This window comes from Cervus elaphus, chromosome 9 (genome assembly GCF_910594005.1).
Source record: "Cervus elaphus chromosome 9, mCerEla1.1, whole genome shotgun sequence".
Lineage (NCBI taxonomy): Eukaryota > Metazoa > Chordata > Mammalia > Artiodactyla > Cervidae > Cervus > Cervus elaphus.
The window spans coordinates 28,471,924-28,492,628 of record NC_057823.1 but is presented as its reverse complement, the minus strand read 5'-3'; the positions used below and the strand labels follow the sequence as shown (position 1 = coordinate 28,492,628).

At 38.5% G+C, this 20,705-nt stretch overlaps 1 long non-coding RNA gene across 1 annotated transcript; it reads left to right on the top strand.

The window, feature by feature from the left end:
• Positions 1-10,692: 10,692 nt before the first annotated feature.
• LOC122699812 lies at positions 10,693-19,224 on the top strand. The gene is made up of 3 exons (XR_006342682.1): positions 10,693-10,763; positions 16,073-16,124; positions 19,161-19,224. It is a non-coding gene; the product is annotated as an uncharacterized LOC122699812 (long non-coding RNA).
• The last annotated feature ends 1,481 nt before the right edge of the window (positions 19,225-20,705 follow it).

Below are 20,705 nucleotides of genomic sequence, written 5' to 3'. Positions count from 1 at the left end.
TCACTGAAATAAAAAGTGTGAGATATGTTGTTCTACACATTACACTCATGATTTTTATTGCGATAGGTGTGTATAAATTCCAGAACATCCCAAGAGAAGCAGCATGACTTATTCAAACACAGATGTTATGACAGTAACATAACTGCCGCTCATAAGCAGCATGAAAGTTTCAAGTTTTCATTCTAGTCTGTTAGGACACATCCAAAGATATGCCTGGGACAGAGGACCCCTGGGAAGTTCTCTCAGTAGACATAAAAAGATGCCTTTGAGGTTCATTATGTATATTTTAAAAATGAAAATAATTCAACTAAAATAATTTCTTCTAAAAGTATATATATTTTAAATTCTACCACACACATACAAAGTAAATCTAGCCAGCCATTTATACAGATAACAACCTTTTCTGATGACAAGAGTTTTAAGAGAAACCAATCCTTAAATTAAGTTGCCATGCCTTTTGCATTCAACAGAAAGTGGATGCAAAAAAAAAGTGAATTGGAGATTATGCTAACTAATTTTTGTTCTTGAAAAGATGTGAGGCACTGCGATGGCAGGGAGGGAAAACTTTTTCAGTTTTCCAGTTTCCAGAAGTACCTGTAGTTGCTAGGCCTTTGATAAAATATTTAGTGGATGAATTTGAGTACTCTACTCATAACTTAAAAATATCCATGGTAACATTTTTGATCAACCTAGACAGCATATTAAAAAGCAGAGATATTACTTTGCCAGCAAAGGTCCATCTAGTCAAAGCTATGGTTTTTCCAGTAGTCACGCATGGATGTGAGAACTGGACTACACAGAAAGTTGACCACCAAAGAATTGATGCTTTTGAACTGTGGTCTCAAGATTCTTGAGAGTCCCTTGGACTGCAAGGAGATCCAACCAGTCCATCCTAAAGGAAATCAGTCCTGAATCTTCATTGGAAGGACTGATACTGAAGCTGAAACTCCAATACTTTGGCCACCTGATGCAAAGAACTGACAGTTGAAAAGACCCTGATGCTGGGAAAGATTGAAGGTGGGAGGAGAAGGGGACAACAGAGGATGAGATGGTTGGATGGCATCACCGACTCGATGGACATGAGTTTGAGCAAGCTCCAGGAGTTGGTAACGGACAGGCAGGCCTGGGGTGCTGCAGTCCATGGGGTTGCAAAGAGTCAGACATGACTGAGCAACTGAACTGAACTAAAATGAACATTTTGAGTGGTGGTGGGCTGTAGAAAATACATACAAGACAGTGGTGAAAAGTATGGATTTTAGTAACCAAAGGACATATATATGAATTTCAGACTCTCTAATCCCTGGCCATGGGATCTTGGGTAAATTATTTAACTTTTCCAAGTCTTGATTTCTTTATATGGGAAACAGCAATAACAACGATCACCACCACAGTGTTAAAATGAATAATGTGAATAGAATATATGCTTAAAGATAAGTTTTAAAAGATACAAAAAGTCTTGAGGATGTATACTGCAGCTACTAGTTAACCTTTAAAATTTCATTTCTGAAGTTGTCAATTAACTGGAGACATATGTTATTTTAAGGAGAGATTGTCAGCCTAAGATAACCTGTAGTATCATCTCATTTGTGCTTTTGACCTCCTTTGCATCTCCAACTTCAACTAAGGGAGTCTGATTGTTTATTTTTATTTCGTAAGCAAAATTCATGAAACCTCAATGTGAGATTTATGTTTGCTTTTCAAAAAATCGTCATTAGGTAAATCGAGAGACAAATGAAAGTGGTTCCTGTGGTTGTAACAGAGCAACCACCTCCACTGACAGGAGTTTGTTTAGTTGTTGCTCTGCTGTATCTGCCATGTGTGAAATGACAGGCGGATCATTCAGGGAATTCAATCTACCCACAGAAAGCGGCCAAACATGACAGCTTATTTTGGGAACCATTCTATCATGAGGACACATTTGTTCTTGTAGCAGCCTCAGAAAGCCTCCCTTTTATTAAACCGTGTCTTGATTAAAGGAACAGCTAACATCTACTACCTAGAGAATGGTTTTCTCTTGACAAAGCTGCCTTATCATCAACACATATTTTATTGTTAAATATTTGTTTATTGCCTGTTTCCACCAGCACAGATTGAAAGATGGCTCCTGGAAGGCTGAGCATAGTCATCTCAGTAATTACAAATAGAAAATTCTTATAATAGTGCATATGACATTTTAATCTTATAAAATGTATAAAACAATATGCTTCTGAAAAAGAGGACATGGGAATGGAACTGCTAGTTTTCTACTCATTTTAAAGTTTCAGACGTGGTATAGTTCACCAAAATTTGTTTAGTAATTAAAATTTAGAAGTCAATTTAGAAGTTACTATGTTTTTACCAGAGTCTTTAAGTGAAAGCAAATAATTGTTTACTAACTGTAGCTAAAATTAAGAGTGACATTTGTTAAGTCACTTAATTGTGCTTTTTATTCTCTTGAATTATTTTCTTAATCTATATTCTCTACCTATAATATAATAAATTAACTATAATCTCTATCCAATCTTGGGATTTGCAGTTCATTTAACTTCTTTTACTAATGCAACTCCAAATGGCCAAAATAATCCTTTGAATGATGAATAATAAGTGTGATACCTTGAAAGTGGGAAGGTAGCTCCATTTTACCAGTTTTTAGGACATCATACTCTTGTTTAATTTATTTCAGATTCAGTAAGCATCTCACAAACTTTTTCATAAAATAATAATAAAGGCTTATCAGGACAAATAATAATTCACTGGTTGAGGAGTGTCTAGTAGATTGTGAGCATTTTTTCTCCCTCTGGTATAGGTTGAGTGTTCTTAAAATTTAGAACACTGGCAAAATTGCTTGCCAAGTTACTCTATTTAAATTTTTTCCCTTATTTTTGACCTGCCACACATAAACCACTCCAAGATCAAATTTCTTTTCTTTTCCTCAGATTGCAGTTAATAATTAACTTCTTCCCTAAAATTAAAACAATAAATACACCATTCTCAGTGCTTTTTAGCTGTTCCAGAGTAACTGATTTTTGAATAATTTCTGTATGTTTTCTGTGAAACACAGATACTGTCCTGTGCTGAAAAGAGCAGATTCTAGGAGGAATTGTTTCTCTACCACACTGATAGCTTATGATGATGAATGCTTCTAGAATGGCAAAATAGCCCCTGCTTTGAATGAGTACAGATGGTGTCAACTGTCTTTCTTATTAGTCATTTACTTTCAACTCACATTCACATCAAGTTCCAAAGTGTTGTCTTCTTGGTGAAGGATAATGATGAAGATGTGACTTCCAGGTTAAAGAGGTGACTTGTCAGTCATATTCAGATTCTCATAGTTGGGGCTGAGACCGCTTTCCGGCTACTCAGGGGCCTGCTAGACTTTCTGTAAGGGAAATGTGTGTACTTCTCTCGTATTGCTGTTCTATCCTGTCTTTATCCCAGCTCTGAATCTTCTGATCTCTCCTTCAGTGTTCCAGGCACTTCAGGGAGAGTACAGAAGCCTCTCAAATCCTTGTCCATCATACAAGTAACACACACACACACTTTCAGTGCCTAGTAGTGCCTGGTACAGACTGAGTATTCAATCAAGTGAATACATTCAATGAATGGTAGAAAAAGTGAAGGAATAATAATGACATGAACGATGAAGGAAGACTGAAGGAAATATGAAGGAAGATGTTATGAATTTTTGACATAATCAAGATGTTTTGTTTTGTTGCTGTTTCTATGGGAGTAAAGATGAAGTTTTATCATTCTTGGAATAGAGATTAAAATGGATGTCTTTCTTAAGTTAAATAAACATATCATTAGACAAAAACATTTCAAAATAATTTCTAATCTATAGCTACAAAATGACTGGTAGTTTTATGAATATAATAGGGTTAGTGAGTACAGTATATTTTAAATAGAAATATTGTATTCTGAGGATAAATGATATATAAACTACTATAGGGCTACTGTTTATAGTTTTATATAAAATTGTGATTCTCAAATTATATTTCAGATAAAAATATTAAGTGTTCTTATCCTTTAATTTTTTGTTTCCCTTGCTGGTATATATCTCAATGAGGAAGAATAAAAACACAAAAATAGAGAAATAATGACCTTAAGGATTGTGACAGTAAATTAATCTTACTGAATATTTTCTTGTCTAGATAACATGAAAAAAATATGTAAATCACTTATACGGCAACATCCTATATTAATAAGATATCATTGTTATTTCTATCATAAAACAACCAAATAAGAAATGCATATGCAAATTATATAAAGATTATGTGCAAATATATGCCTGCACTGGATGGTTAAAGCCTCCTAAATATATTTCATCCTTCCTCATTATGTAGTAGCCATGGGATTTGAATGGCATTGATAACCCCCCCCCCCTTAGTCCTAAAGGGTGGGTTCTCCCAGATCCTTTCCTGTTGCCACAATAGTTGGTTTAATGGTGGACATATATTTCAGATTTAAGTTAATCACATTTTCCAAGTCAATGTGACTCAGCTACTTAGGATCACTCAGTTAGAACAAAACATATGACTTTTGTCTAAGATTAGGGAAAACAACCCTCTTTCTCTATCTCTAGCCGTGAACAAAGTCACCTGGAATCACATTTACTACTGGCAGCCATCCTATGCCCACGAGGAAAGTAAGTCTTCAGAAGAAGCCAATGCTGGTGATAGAAGAATGGCAAGATGGAAAGATACTGTGTTCTGATACCGTCTCTGGTTAACCTGGAAGTACTTTTAATCTCTGAACCTTCCATTCACATGAGCCAGCAAACTCCCTTATCAGTTAACTGCTATGAGTTGCCTTTTCTGTAACTAGTAACTGAAAGTATCCTTTACAATATAATGTCCATTAAAACATGTTCATTTATTTGGCCACGAGCCATGAAAAAAATCCTAGCAGAGAAGATGATCTTCCTGAGAAACAACTTCTTAAGATTCTCTACTGTAACCTAGTTTGGTTTTACTTATCTGAGTCTAGAGTCTTTATTGGAAGTATAAAAAAATCATTAAAGAGATGAAGCTATAACATTCAAATAAATTACATTTAATTTTACAGCTAACCTACAAGAAATTTTAAAAGAGATACAATTAGAGACTCTACATAGATTCAACAGAACCTAGTGTAGCAAAGTATTTGGAAAAACAGGAAAAATATTTTAAAATATATTAACCCAAAAGAGGAACTAAAAAGCCTCTTGATGAAAGTGAAAGAACAGAGTGAAAAAGTTGGCTTAAGGCTCAACACTCAGAAAACTAAGATCATGGCATCTGCTCCCATCACTTCATGGGAAATAGATGGGGAAACAGTGGAAACAGTGTCAGACTTTATTTTGGGGGGGCTCCAAAATCACTGCAGATGGTGACTGCAGCCATGAAATTAAAAGACGCTTGCTCCTTGGAAGGACAATTATGACCAACCTAGATAGCATATTAAAAAGCAGAGACATTACTTTGCCAACAAAGGTCTGTCTAGTCAAAGCTATGGTTTTTCCAGTGGTCACGTATGGATGTGAGAGTTGGACTGTGAAGAAAACTGAGCACCAAAGAATTGATGCTTTTGAACTGTGGTGTTGGAGAAGACTCTTGAGAGCCCCTTGGACTGCAAGGAGATCCAACCAGTCCATCCTAAAGGAGATCAGTCCTGGGTGTTCATTAGAAGGACTGATGCTGAAGCTGAAACTCCAGTACTTTGGCCACTTCATGCGAAGAGTTGACTCATTGGAAAAGACCCTGATGCTGGGAGGGATTGGGCGCAGGAGGGGAGGGGGACGACAGAGGATGAGATGGCTGGATGGCATTACCGACTCAACGGACATGAATCTGAGTAAACTCCGGGAGTTGGTGATGGACAGGGAGGTCTGGCGTGCTGCGATTCATGGGGCCGCAAAGAGTCAGACACAACTGAGCGACTGAACTGAACTGAACCGAATCCAAAAGGGAAATTTCTTGGAACCATTACTGTTTTTACCTATGTCTAACTCCAATATCTTACACTGTGATAGGAACATAACATGATAACAAATGTTTTTAAATGAATTAGTGATTTACTTTCAAGAAATAAATAACTATAAAAGAACAGTCTGTCAGTCATAGAAGGAACACAAATACGTCCTTAACAAGACAGTGTAACAGTTAAAAGAAAGCAATGAATATGAGCAAAATCATGAATGAGGACTGGGCTGTAGGTTGAACAGTTGGGTTTCCCGAATAAAAAAAACAGGAATATGAAAAATAGAAGTGCATGAATTAGAGTTGGGTTCGAAGCAACAGAAACCAATCTGGGCTAAGAAAAGAGAAATGGAACTAACTGGCAGTCTACTGGGACTCATGAAATCAGCGGAGTTTGCAGTTAGAGTTGGTTAGGAATGGACAGCAACCAAGGCCATTCCAGAGGCTAAGAAGCAGGACTCATAATAGGCGAAGTTTAGGTCAGGATGCAGCTATGTAAGGGAGATGACAAAGTGAAGGCTGTTTGTGGCCTGAATGAAAGCCATCCCAGTGGATACTATGAATAGTTGGAGAAGACTGAAGAGAGATGGAAAAATAAACAAGTTTTTGGATGAATTTTTCTGTGAAGGGGAGCACAGAAAGACATGAGGTCAGACAGGTTTTAATGCTGCTACTTAGCATGTTTCTATGACAATGGGATAGGACTGAACCACTGGCTGGAACACCCTTCCTTGCGAAGGTCCCTAGGCTGCTCCTTTCCCATCCGCTGTGTTTCAGTTCTATGCTGTCTCCTGTTCCTAGTTGTACATTCTTGTTTTATTCTTTCTATAGTACTTTTTTCTATCTGAAATTATCTTCGGTAATTTTTTTATTGACTCCCCCAACTAAAGTATGAAATTTATGAGGGTAGCAACTTTGTCTTGCTTTTTATCACTATATCACCAGCATCTAGAAAAATCCCTGTCATGTAGCAGAGCCTCAATAAGTATTTGTGGGAAAAAATAAATGAGCATATGGATAACTAGAACTTCAATTGCTTATTTTATTCTTATGTCACTTGTTTGAGTTTCTAAGTACCAGGATCCAGTTGCTGAACAGCCAAGTTCAGGTGTTATGCAGTCCTTTGGATAGTATTTGTCCCTCCTTCGGTTATGCCGTAAGTGCTGAGTACATAAATTTATTGTCTCTCTAAAACTGAACACAAGGGACAGAGACAATTCTTATAGGGGCATTAAGAGACTATTTGGGATTCCTAATATGACAAATGTTCATGCAATATAAAATTGTGAGGAAGGAAAAAATATATTAACTTTCTTCCATTAGAAAAAGCCATAGATGAAAAGCTGACATTCCTGCTCATCAGCTCACAGCTTTTAATTTTATTCCTGTCTTCTGAGGAAGGACTTTAGGACCAAGAGGCAGGCAAGCCTCTCTGCTCACCCAGGTAAACAAGCCTCTTCATTAAAGCATGCTGGAAGTCTGGAGATAATTAGACCCACTGTGTCAAGCAATCAGCAACACAGGGAAGAGGTCACAAAAAACAATGACAAGAGAGCTGGCTAATTCTTGAGAGAAACACAAGGGAAGTTGCTGCAATTAATTGAAAGATGTTTGGGTTGTGAACAGTCCATGTACTTGTTTGTGAGACGTTACGGTGGTTTCTCTCCCCTTCAGCCCCTCTCCTTGTCCTCCCCTAGGTCAGACACACCCCGACTCCCAGCCACGGGCATTGTCACCATGTCCATTACAATGAAAACAAAGTGAACCTCCCTGGGTTAACTCTGTGATTAGTGGTCAGTAGTCTCCACAGAATTGTACCTCCACAGGAGGAATACCTATGAGATACTTCTGCTTGTTTTTATTCATTTATTCTTTCTTTTGGCACTTGGCATTTGTTAAGTAGGACACCTTTGGAACATCCAACACTTTCTTCATTTACTCTTTTTCTAATAGAACATGCATGGCTATGAGAATGACAGCCTTGATAAAATGATCAGTTCCAAGGGAATGGGGACCAATATTGATTTTATTTCTGCCTCACACCATGCTTAGTGCACAATGGGTCTTCAGCGTTTGGTGAATTAGTGAATTGAAAGTGAGTGGAGAGATAAAAGCCAGAGGGCCCTTTCCCCGGCAGAAACTCTCAAAACCTCCACTGCAGCTTTGCCTTCTTTCTGCAGCCATTCTAATTCATTGTCATCTACTATCTGTTTTTTGCTCTCTGCTCATTGAATGTTTCTTCTACCTTCCTTTCTGATCTTATTTCTTATTTCTTCTCTGACCTAAGTTTAACAAGAAATCTTGATAGGTATTAGGCTGAGAGCACATAAATTATGTATAATCCTTAGGATTCTTCTTTGTTATATATACAATTTCTGATTCTAAAATAAGATGTATTCCTGACAGACAAGTAAGTTTACAGATTATGCAGAGTGGTCTTTAAGAGTCCTGATGAGCTTATGATTTTTTTTTTTAATTTAAAATGCTATTAATGGAGGAAGTGCCGATGATTTATATTTATTTCTAGAAATTTTAAAAATCCCCCCATTTCCTTTATTCTAGAGGGAAATTTTGTAGTTTTTTCTCAAGATTTAGTCCATCTTTAAAAAATAAGTTCATTTCAATGACTTTCATTAATAAGTTTTTTCCTTCAACTTAACCACAAAAGGATAGAATCATTTATTTCATTATTTAGCCTGTTCAGTCAAAAATTCTGTAGACTAATATGTTTTCAATAAACCTGCTAGTTTCTTCACCACTTCCTTCTGAAATCCTTCCCTGTAGCATTCATTTAAGAAGTAATAGTGGAAAGGTCACTTTGTTTTTCAAGGACTTTTTGAAAGTCTGTTTTTGTATCAGTCATAACTCCTCACCTCTTTTTGATCATGAGATGTAAGATAAGATTAATAAGCATTATAAATAATTAGTGCTTACACTGACTTTCACCAGCCATTACTGAGATGACCTTCCTTTCAAAAATTGGTATGAAACAACCACACAGTGAATATCTGCACATTCCTCTAAAAGGCAGTAAAGTATAATCCATTCTGTGGGTTTTTTAATAAGATGGGCTAAGGAAACAGAACAGAATGTTAAATCTGGAAGGGTGACAGAAACAACTCAAGTTGAGTCTTTTATATTAAAAAAAGTCATAAAGAGGTAAGATGATTTTCTGAATTTCACACCGACCGATAACTAGAGGCAAGGCCAATACCCCAGTTTTTATCTTTCCACATCCACCTAATTAGTGCTGATTTTTCCTCTTAGAACACCAACTGCTCATTGGTTCATAACTTCACTTGTATCGTTTACTTGTTTTTACCAGGGATCTGGGTGACAAAGTTCTGTTGGAGAAGTAAATGCTCATTACACTCTTTAGTTGATAAGCTACCACTGATTTCACATTACTTTGCCAACAAAGGTCCATCTCAAAGCTATGGTTTTTCCAGTAGTCATGTATGGATGTGAGAGTTGGACTATAAAGAAAGGTGAGCACCAAAGAATTGATGCTTTTGAACTGTGGTGTTGGAGAAGACCTTTGAGAGTCCCTTGGACCGTAAGGAGATCCAAACAGTCCATCCTAAAGGAGATCAGTCCTGAGTGTTCATTGGAAGGACTGATGCTGAAGCTGAAATTCCAATACTTTGGTCACCGCATGTGAAGAGTTGACTTATTGGAAAAGACCCTGATGCTGGGAAAGATTGAAGGCGGGAGGAGAAGGGGATGACAGAGGATGAGATGGTTGGATGGCATCACCGACTCGATGGACATGAGTTTGAGCAAGCTCGGGAGTTGGTGAAGGACAGGGATGCCTGGGGTGCTGCAGTCCATGGGGTTGCAAAGAGTCAGACATGACTGAGCGACTGAACTGAACTGATTTCACTACTCTTGCAGTTATCTGGTCTACATGCTCCATCCCTAGAAATAAACTCTGTGATTAGAAGAATTTCTCTCCTGCCAATCTATTTTGGATGCACTGTGTGATTAGGTTTGTGTGAGCCCAGGACATAAGAGTTCAAAGCCCAGGAGTGATCTGTCTGTAGACTGCAAAGGTCCTATATGTACTTCCTGCCAGAGCAGGAAGTGGAGTGAATATTAGTTGTCCTGGGTCCACAAATGCATCCAGGGAAGGATGTAGCAACTGGCTGGGAGAAAGTGGCTGTGTTTTTCAGACAAACAACAAGGAAGAAGGAGCAGTGGCTACAGATGATTTGTGACAGTGAGCAGATCACCAGCTAATCAGCACAATTTATCACTTCTGCAATCCTAAGTCTGGATAGAAGCCTTAATTAGGATGTGGCCACGTGCAGTTTTCTGCCTGGGCCTATGGGATTATCACAAGGGGAGGCGGTCTGTGGCAAAAACTACTGGCAGCCTGTAAACCAATCCATTTCGGTGACTACACACACTCAGACAAACAGTGTGATTGTTCCCTTAGCACTGGCTCTGAATGTAAACATGTCATGGTTTGAGCACAAAAACCATTACTTGTGGCCCACTTTGAGTGCATTTTCCAGAAATGATGAATCCATAGTGATTTTCATCTACACTCATGCCTGGATCTGATTTGTGAGATGTTTTTAGAGGTTACTGTGGCTTTGGAATTGAAACTTTTTCTCTGGGAAGCTAACAGTCCTTTCCTCAGCCATTGTTGTTGCCTAGTAACAGGGACAGCAGAGTAGTAACAGGGATTCTAAATATCTAAGGAATGGGGATAGTCGATGTCTGTCCCACAGACAGGACATCTCAGGGGGCCCGATTTGAGATGGGAGAATGTTACAGCAGGACATCTGTGGTCCCAGGGTGTGACACCCCAGGGAGGAGCAGGTGAGTTCCTAACTACTCCTGTTCCAAAAGAATTCATGGGAATTTATAGATAAAGTAGCCTTCACTTGGTGCTTCAAAGAAAACCTTTCCTTCATGTCTGGGGAAAAACATCAGACAGACTTTTTCTCCTTTCCTGGAGAATGATCCCTTTCTTTGAACATGGATGCCTTCTCAGATGAAAGGGCAGGGTCTGATGTGCAGAAGGTGTTCAGTAAATATTTGTTGAATGAATAAAACGTTCCTCACTCATTCTTCTCAAAATCACATACTCACCCCAACCATGATACTGGTGTGAGAAGGGGAAGTTGAGGCAGCCCTTTTTTAGAACCACTGGAATGAAACGTCATCCTTGCTGCTCCCTTGCCAAGAGATATACACAAAAGAAGTTAGGTCATTCCAACTATACTCAAACAGAAATCCAAACCAACTCTGGCTATAAATATGGAAGTATGGCACCTTGCTACAATCAGTCTATAGTTAATTACTAGGAAATCTGCATGTTGACACAATGTTCCTTTCCCCTTAAAATGTAGATGTACCTTCCACTTAGAATTTTCTTCTAAACCTTGTATGAGAGATAACCAGAACTTTTCTGTAGAAAGAGCTATATCCTCTAAAATGATGTCCTTGTGATATGCACACATGTAACTCTAGTCCTGATTTATTAAGATTTAAAATGTATTTTCATCACATGAAATGTGTGCTCACTTGCTCAGTTGTGTCTGAGTCTTTGCAATCCCTTGGACTGTAGCTCTCCAGTCTCCTTTGCCTGTGGGTATTTTCAGGCAAGAATGCTGGAGTGGGTTGCCATTTCTTTCTCCAACAAGAAATATGTGAGCCTTGTTTTTATTTACTTTTAACCTATGTCTATGGTCCATAAATGAAATGAGAAATTCACAAATTCTCCTGTTTGTGAGAAACATTTCTACGTGCAGAGGAGTCTGTGACTCGCAAAAGATTGACAATCTTTTGGGGGAAGGAAGTTTTTTGAAGGTAGTTTCTGTTAAAGAAAATAAAAATGTAGCAAACACTTGTTTTCATTTCTCTGAACATGGCACTTTTAGAGATGACATGTCAATGTGCTGACAATTGGAGAGCTGAATGCAATGTTACCAAATGGAGGAAAAATGGCCTGTGATAAAAACAACAACTTTGAAAGGAACAGCCCAGGGTGCCATCAGCAGGGAAGTCAAGTGGAGAGCGGGGCTTTGCCCTCACTGTGAATCATCAGTGGGGGGTCTGTTCTCTTGGTATATGGAGCAGTCTTCTGTGCAAGCATGGAGCAGGGCTCTGATGAAGGAGACAGTGGACGACCATGAAACTCCACTTCACCTTTAGAACGGTGCAATTCAGCTCTTTCACTTCTAAGCAGGAACAAACTGGCCCCATGTATCTGCCTGCCTTAATTTCTCTCCCCTCCTCTTCCCAGGCCCTTGAGACAGACCTACTCCATAGCGTGTATAGTTTAAACCAAATGGGAACGTGCACAGTGTTTTCTAAGCCAGGGATGGTTAGGCGCTGGATGCAATTAACCTAGGGGATGAAACAAACAGCTCTTTATCCTCTCCTAAAAGAGACGAGGTGCTCAATAGGTGTATTTCCAAATGAAATGAATTTTATTAAAATATTCATCCACTTGGACGAATTGGTGAAAAAAAAGGAGGCAAAAATTTGGGAGAACAGATATAAGGAATTTTTTTTCACTGAAAGGAATGAAATATTTATGTCCTTATTAAATACTGGAAAAAACAACTATAAGGCCTATATGTCATATTATTACTTCCTGCCAAAAGAAATTTGAAGATGTTTTTTCAGATCTTCTGTGAACCCTGAAGGAAGAAATCACTGCAATAAAAACAAGCTTCATAAATATATTTGGTAATTCTAATTTGTTTTCTCTCAAGGCTAATAGGCTTTCTAAAGCTTTTGTTCCCTTAATTATGGTACAATATGACTTGTCCTGTTGTATGCTGAGTTACTATGGTTACCCTGAGGCCATGACTCATGACCTTTAAATATTATTGTCAGGCAGCCAAAGCTGCCTTTTAAACCCATAGTTTTGTTTCAGGCATTACTAAAAGAAATTAGCTTCAAACAGTACTTTTTCTTGTATATCTGTGTCACATCTGAATATGCACATGTATTAGACTCATTTTTTTTTTTGGTTTGGTTTCATTCAGCGACCGAATATTCATTTCTTGATTAAGCACAGTCCTTGTCTTCTGAGAGGTGTCATTGAGAAATGCAAAAATAGAGGTAGACAAGTAGCTGTAAAACATCATGAAATGAAATAAAACCCATAAAAGACAGACATCCAAAATCTGCTTGTGGACACAGAGGCAAGAAATGGTTCTGACCAGTAGAACTGAAGAGGCTTGTGGGAGCAGCATTTGAGTTGTGGTGTGAGGAATGGGAATGACAACCCACTCCAGTATTCTTGCCTGGAGAGTCCCATGGACAGAGGAGCCTGGCAGGCTACCGTCCCTGGGGTCCTGGGGTCACAAAGAGTCAGACACAACTGAGCGACTAACACTTTCACTTTTCATTGTCATGAAGAATAGGTAAGATTTTAACAAACAGAGATGAGAGCATGAGGAAACAATCTAAGAAAAAGATAAACACACGCCCTGGAATTACAGGGTAGTAAAAATCAAATTTGGTGAAAATACCAGTTTTGTGAGATAGATTGATAGAAAGTAAAATTAGTTAAAAGGCAAGAAGGGCCAGCTTATTAAGGTCCTTCAAATGGTTTGCTGTTTTTCCCAGCAACTGTGATGATCAAAAGCGTGTTTTCCATTTCATGATAAAGAGGTACTGTCAAGTAGAAAGCTGATTTAGGTATGATGCAAGAAAAACAATTATATCTCTCAGAACCCCAGTGTGTCCTTCACTAAGTGGGAATTTAATTAATTTTGTTCAATAGTCACTGATTACTCTGTGAACATTTTAAACAGTTTTGACTTTTTTAAAGTAAGAGACATGCACAGAAATACAGGAATAAAATAACACACTCATTAGGGAGATAGTAGGATAGAAAATAAGAAAAGTGCCCCAGTATTGTAAAATAAGGCTTGCTGGTTGGTAACAACAGAATGACTTATTAAGATTGGAGGTTTATTAGCTCAAATATTCATTCATTTATTTGTTCAACAAATATTTATTGACCATCCTAGCCCTCTTGAAGATGTTAGGGATAGAGTAAAAAAATAACAGCATAAAAAATTCCCTATCTTTAAGGAATTTATATGTTCAGTTGAGAGGAAACACAATGGATATAATAAACATGCAAGTACTTAAAGTGTTAGAAGGTGGTAAACACAGCAGAGAAAAATCAATCAAGGTAATTTGGACGGACAGAGGAGTGAGGAGCTTAATTCTAAATGAAGTGCATCTGGTGGTCTTGCCTGAGAAAGGGATATTTGAGCAAAGAAAAGAAGGAAGTAGTAAAAAGCCCGGTGGACAAGTATAGATGAAAACTTCCTGGCATAAGCGGTGGAAGAACAATAAGAAAGCCAGTGTGACTCAAAAGGGAGGAGTTGAGAAGAGGATATGAGATGAATTCAGACAGGTAAAAGGAGTGTTGTGTTTGGGAGGGGAGGAAGGGAACGGAATGGAATCCTACAGTAGGTGGAAAGGCTGAATGGCAAAGACATCTTTAGGAACTTGTAGGTTGTTATATGGCCTTTGGCTTTTATTCTATGTGAAATGGAATCCTTTATTGGAGATTTTTGTTTGTTTTTAGCAGAGGAGTGAAATAATATTTTTACAGTTGATGTGTGTTAAAAACTGAAGGTAGGGGGCAAAAGTGAAAACCAGAGACACATTTAGGAGATTAATGCAACAGTTCAGGTAAGATCTGATGTAGCTTGAGGTTTAAACCAGGTTGTTAGCAATGAAGATGGTGAAAACTGGCCAGGTACTGGATATATTATGATGGTAGATCCCTAAATTTCCTGTTGGGTTGGATTTGGTTTCCATGACAAAAAGAAAAGTCAAGGTTTTGGCCTGAGCAACTGGAAAGATAATGTCATTGTCAACTGAGATGGAGAAGACTGCAAGTAGAGCAGTCTTGGGAGTAGGAATCAGGAGTTAGGTTTTAGAAATGTTGAAATTGAGATGTCTACTAGACATCCTGGTGGAGATGTCAAGAAGGCAATTGAATAAATGCATCTGGATTTCAAGGGAGAAGTCTGCACTGGAAATATATATTGGGGAGTGATCAGCATATTGTGTTAGTTGCTCAGTCATGTCCAACTTTTTGCGACCCCATGGGTTGTAGTCTGCTAGGCTTCTCTGTCCATGGAATTCTCCAGGCAAGAATACTGGAGTGGGTTGCCATTCCCTTCTCCAGGGGATCTTCCCAACCCAGGGGTTGAATCCAGGTCTCCTGCATTGCAAGCAGATTCTTTTACTGTCTGAGCCATCAGGGAAGCCCAGCATACTAATAACATTTAAATTCCTGAAGCTGGAGCAGCTCACTGAGGGAGAGAATTGAGTAGAGAAGAGAACAGGCCAATGTCGAGAGTTGAGAGAAAGAAGAAACAACCATCAAAGGAGACAGAAAAGGAGCAGGAGATGGAATGGGAAGAAAGTCTGGGACCTTAGGATATCTTGGGAGCCAAGTGAAGAATGCATTGCAAGGAGGGAGTTTTGAATCATGTCAAAAGTTGTTAAGATGAACTGTGACACATGACCACTGCTTACAGTAATGTGGACTCACTATCGAATTCAGTAAGTGCAATTTCTGTGGAATGATAGTTGTGAGAGTCCGAATGGAGTGGCTTTAACAAAAAATAGGAAGAAAGTGACAATATAGCTTTGCTCTAATGGGGATCAGAGTAATCAAACAGAAACTAAAGGGTTAAGAGGGCTCAAGATGCAATAAATAACAGCATGTTTGTAAACTGTTGGAAATAATCCAGTAGACAAAGAGAAATTGATTGAGAAGCCCAGTGTAGGAGACAAAGAATTCTCAAAGTCTGCTGTTTCATAGGATATGTTTTTCTTCTCTCTTTTTTCTAGTTGAAATAAGATATTTTGCAGGTTTTCAGAACAGATTGTACTGTTCGGACTGCTTATTCTCAAGAGGACCTTTAAAGGCTATTTTATCTTCTTCAAGTAAAGTTTACATTCCCTAGTTTTGACTTCCTTTAAAATTGTTCAGAAAATGACATTGGGAGGAAATACTTTAGAAGATACATCTTCAGTGTTACAGCATAAAGATCTATTAGATGCAGGGTGTGTATATGTATGAGTGTGTGCATGTCTGAGAGAAAATTCTGGAATCCTAAATTCTTACTTTATTTCAGCACCACGTCTGGAAATTCAACATCAAATACACAACAAAGAAACAAAATACCGGTAAGAAAAGAGGTTTTCATGAGTTTCTCTTTTAAAAGCATTACAGTTAATGAAACTGTAACTTCTTTAATTGATGTAGAGATTTTTCTAACATAGTTTCTCTTTCAAATTGTACTAGTAAACATTAAAAAAAAAAAATAAAACATGTACTTTATCAAGTAGACTGTGTTAAAGTGGACAGGGTACCAATGAGGGGATGCTGCTGGGCAGGAGGGAAGTTGGTATGGGGTGGCTGTGGTCACGCTTTTCCTTGGGATCTCACACTGCTTTCTGGGGTCCTGCACAAACATAGACATCCTGGGTTACTTCAAAGTATTTGCTTGTATATGAGGAAACTCTGGAATTTAGACGTGAAACAGATTGGGTAACTCGTCTTCCTTGGTTTGCTTGGGCTTGGGTTTAAATCACAGTCTCTTCCCGATATGCTCAGTTCATTCCCTTCCAAGTCACTCTGGAGCAGCTGGGTCCTTTCTGCCTAAGCCTCAACCAGTCCCCCTGGAGGCCTCAGGTGACAATTGGGTGGGTTGGTGTTAGAGCTGTGATGAGTTCATAGAGACTCATTACACTAGCTTTCTATTTTTTTTCTTTTCATTTATTTTTAATAGTTGGAGGCCAACCACTTCACAACATTGCAGTGGGTTTTGTCATACATTGACATGAATCAGCCATGGAGTTACATGTATTCCCCATCCCGATCCCGATCCCCCCTCCCACCTCCCTCTCCACCCGATTCCTCTGGGTCTTCCCAGTGCACTAGGCCAGAGCACTTGTCTCATGCATCCCACCCGGGCTGGTGATCTGTTTCACTATAGATAATGTTCATGCTGTTCTCTCGAAACATCCCACCCTCGCCTTCTCCCACAGAGTCCAAAAGTCTGTTCTATACATCTGTGTCTCTTTTTCTGTTTTGCATATAGGGTTATCATTACCATCTTTCTAAATTCCACATATGTGTGTTAGTATGCTGTAATGGTCTTTATCTTTCTGGCTTACTTCACTCTGTATAATGGGCTCCAGTTCCATCCATCTCATTAGAACTGATTCAAATGCATTCTTTTTAATGGCTGAGTAATATTCCATGGTGTATATGTACCACAGCTTCCTTATCCATTCGTCTGCTGATGGGCATCTAGGTTGCTTCCATGTCCTGGCTATTATAAACAGTGCTGCGATGAACATTGGGGTGCACGTGTCTCTTTCAGATCTGGTTTCCTCAGTGTGTATGTCCAGAAGTGGGATTGCTGGGTCATATGGCAGTTCTATTTCCAGTTTTTTAAGGAATCTCCACACTGTTCTCCATAGTGGCTGTACTAGCTTTCTATTTTTACGCAAGTTTGAGGATTTCCTTTAAAAAAGAAAAAGGATGAGCTATCTGTACACCCTTGATTCAGATTCAGTAAGGACCCCCTAGACTCCACCCACAGACATTTCTGGAACAACTTTTCCAGCTCTAATGTAGAGGCAGCATGCTAGAGAAGGAAGACTGCAGGCCTAGGAATTAGGCTGTAATGATACCCCAAGTCACCTAAATTCTCCAAGTCTTGTTTTTCATCTGTAGGATGAGGATGATGAGACTTTAAGAGTCTATTTGATATAAGATGTTTGGGATATGAAAATGGTTGGGAAGCTATCTACAAGTGTACAGTGGTATAGCTATTAGCAATAGATTCATTTCAAACAGACACTCTGTGGACCGTGGGACCTTGCCCTTTGGTTTCGCTATTTCTTTCTGGATTCAGCATTCTGCTTTTCTACTCATGACCCACCCTGGCATTATCAGCTAAAAACATTTGATCTAGTGAGGTACATATTCAGAACCTTACTTCCACACAATTATTTTTGTTCAGTGTTAACATCTCTTTTCTAAAAATTCATTTATTCTGGCCCCAGACAGACTGGACATATGTCTCAAACCCACAGAAATTTTCAGGAGGTGGGTTTTTGTTGAAGAAATAGAAGTCAACGGGAAACTCACTTAGATTAGTAGAATATGATTTTAATGAAGAATTTTTCTACCTCTAGTTATCATTGAATATTCTATTACTATTTTTCAGTGAGTTTTTATCTTATGTAGTAGAGCTATTTACGGTTTTGTTGTCCAAAGGAAGAGTGTCCCTCACTGGCACTATATGAAAACATTTTTTCTCTGGTTAGTTGTAACCCTTGCGCTAGTAGTTAAATTGGAGTTTTGGAAATGGGAGACTTCAGCCTACCGATCTCTGTTGATGGCCTTTTCTCTAACAATGCTAATCAGTTAACACCCTAGAGGTAACCCTCTCACTGGCTGCCTAAGACACTGAAAAGGACAAGGCTCCAATGACTGCATTTAGGATTTCTGCCTAGGGCTCCCAATTAGCTTCCCGGAGTTCAGAATCCCTCTTCTCTCAATTTACATTTCACACAGTTGAGAGCCCTGGGGCTTAAAGTAACTGCTTCTGCCTTAGTTACTGAATTTTTACATTTCTAAAAGAAAACATTTAGCTTGAGGTAGAGGTTAGGATTAGAGACTTGAAGGCCATAGGATGGTCACAATTAGTGCTGCCTCCTCAATGCACAACCCCCTTCAAATCTTGGAACTCAAAGGATGATTATTTAGCAGACCAGATTCTGCTCTGTACCACAAGGAACCAAACTGTAGGTGGATCTCAGATGCCTCTTTTGAATAGTTGTGGTTAGCTTTAGGAGAGAGCACACGGGATGAAGGATAAAAATGTCTTTAATTCTCTGAAGGTATCTTGAGCACCAAAGCAGAATGAAACACACTCTACCTTTGTGGCACCTGGCCTCTGAACAGTACTTAGACATCTTGACTTTACTGGTAAATTGTGCGTCCTTAGAGTCTTTATTCATCTCTGCAGCTAGGTGGCTTCAGTTGTATCCGACTCTGTGCGACCCTATGGACCGTAGCCCACCAGGCTCCTCTGTCTGAGGGATTCTCCAGGCAAGAATACTGGAGTGGGTTGCCATGCCCTCATTTAGCCAACCTAGGGATCGAACCCTTGTCTCTTATGTTTCCTGCGGTTTCTTTACCACTAGCGCCACCTGGGAAGACCCATTCATCTCTATGTCCCTGAAAGAAAGTTTGTGATACCAAAACGGCCTTCACTCAATACCATCTGAAACGGAACGACTGGACTGAGTTCCAGGCAAAGCACTAGGTAACTGACAGATGTTGTCCCTCTGAATTGTTACAGCAACACATGGTGGGGGGTGGGGGGGGGTTAAAATCATCACTATTGTACTTTTCTTCTCCTCCTCCTCCTGCTCCATGAATATGATTATTATCACCTTAGGAATTAAGAAATGTAGAGTCAAGGAGGTTGAGGGAGAGTCCAGTTGTTGAGTGATGGATGAGTCATATGTTAACTGGAGAGCAAGAACATTATGGTATCATCCAGTGAGAATTTACGTAGATCCACTTTTCAGGTGCCAGGTTACCCCTGTTTATCTGGACCATATTAGAATGTTATTTGAACTGTTGCCTTCGCTCCACTTTAACATCCTCTGACAAAGAACATCTAGTGCTTATAAGTCATCTCATTGGAAACTGTTTAGGAAATAAAAGCTCTGTTGCGAGGAGGCGTGACCTGAACCAAATACCTGACTCAGGGCTTCTCCCTGTGAACTATCCCTGAAAACTGTGACACAGAAATGAACAATGTAAAAACATCACATGACCTTTCGTTATGTAGAGTGGCACATCCAAAAATGAGAGTGTGGCTACGAATTCATTAATGCTAGAATATGTATGAACTATTTCACTCATTTTACAAAACTAGGCTTATTATGAAACCTCATACGCCATTTAGGGTTCAAATTGTAATTCAGTGATGACTTCATTAAAGAATTATCAAGAGCCCAAAATATTAAAGCACTTTAAAATTTTGTAATTCATAAGGTCAAGTTCATAGCACACTATATAGGAAGTCAACTTTATAAAACAAGCTTAAATTAGCTTTTAAAATACTACATTTGACAAACCGGGAAAGACAAGAATGCCTTAAATTGTGTCAAATTGCATAACTTCTATTCTTCTAGTACTAGGTATAACATAGCATTATTTTTGCAGGAAGCATATATTTGGTCACATTTCTGATATTTCTAAATTTCAGCATTCTGAAATAGCTTTCAAAAGATTCTTCTCTTTGCTAAGCAAACCTTCAAATCACTAATGAATTACAGTTGTTAAATATTGCTTGTATTTTAAAGGAACATTTCAAATGATTTACAGGAGACATTCTTACTTATCTTGAAATGAGACCAATATAGAATTACATTTCTATGTATATTTAAATATAAAGATTTGTTGCTGTTATAAGAAATAGGTTATTTTACCACTCCAATATGTAAGAAATGATATCTCAGAACTGTTTTAGATTTTGTTTCCTTTCTTTTCCTTTTATTTTTTCCTTTCTTTCTTCTTTACTCCTTTCTATTTTTTCCTTAAGCATACTTGACAAATGTAGTGTGTACAAGTTGATGAGTTTTAACATATGTATACACATGTGAAACCACCATCCCAGTCAAGATAATGATCTTTCCATCACTCCCAGAACTTTCTCATGCTCTTTTGTAATCCCT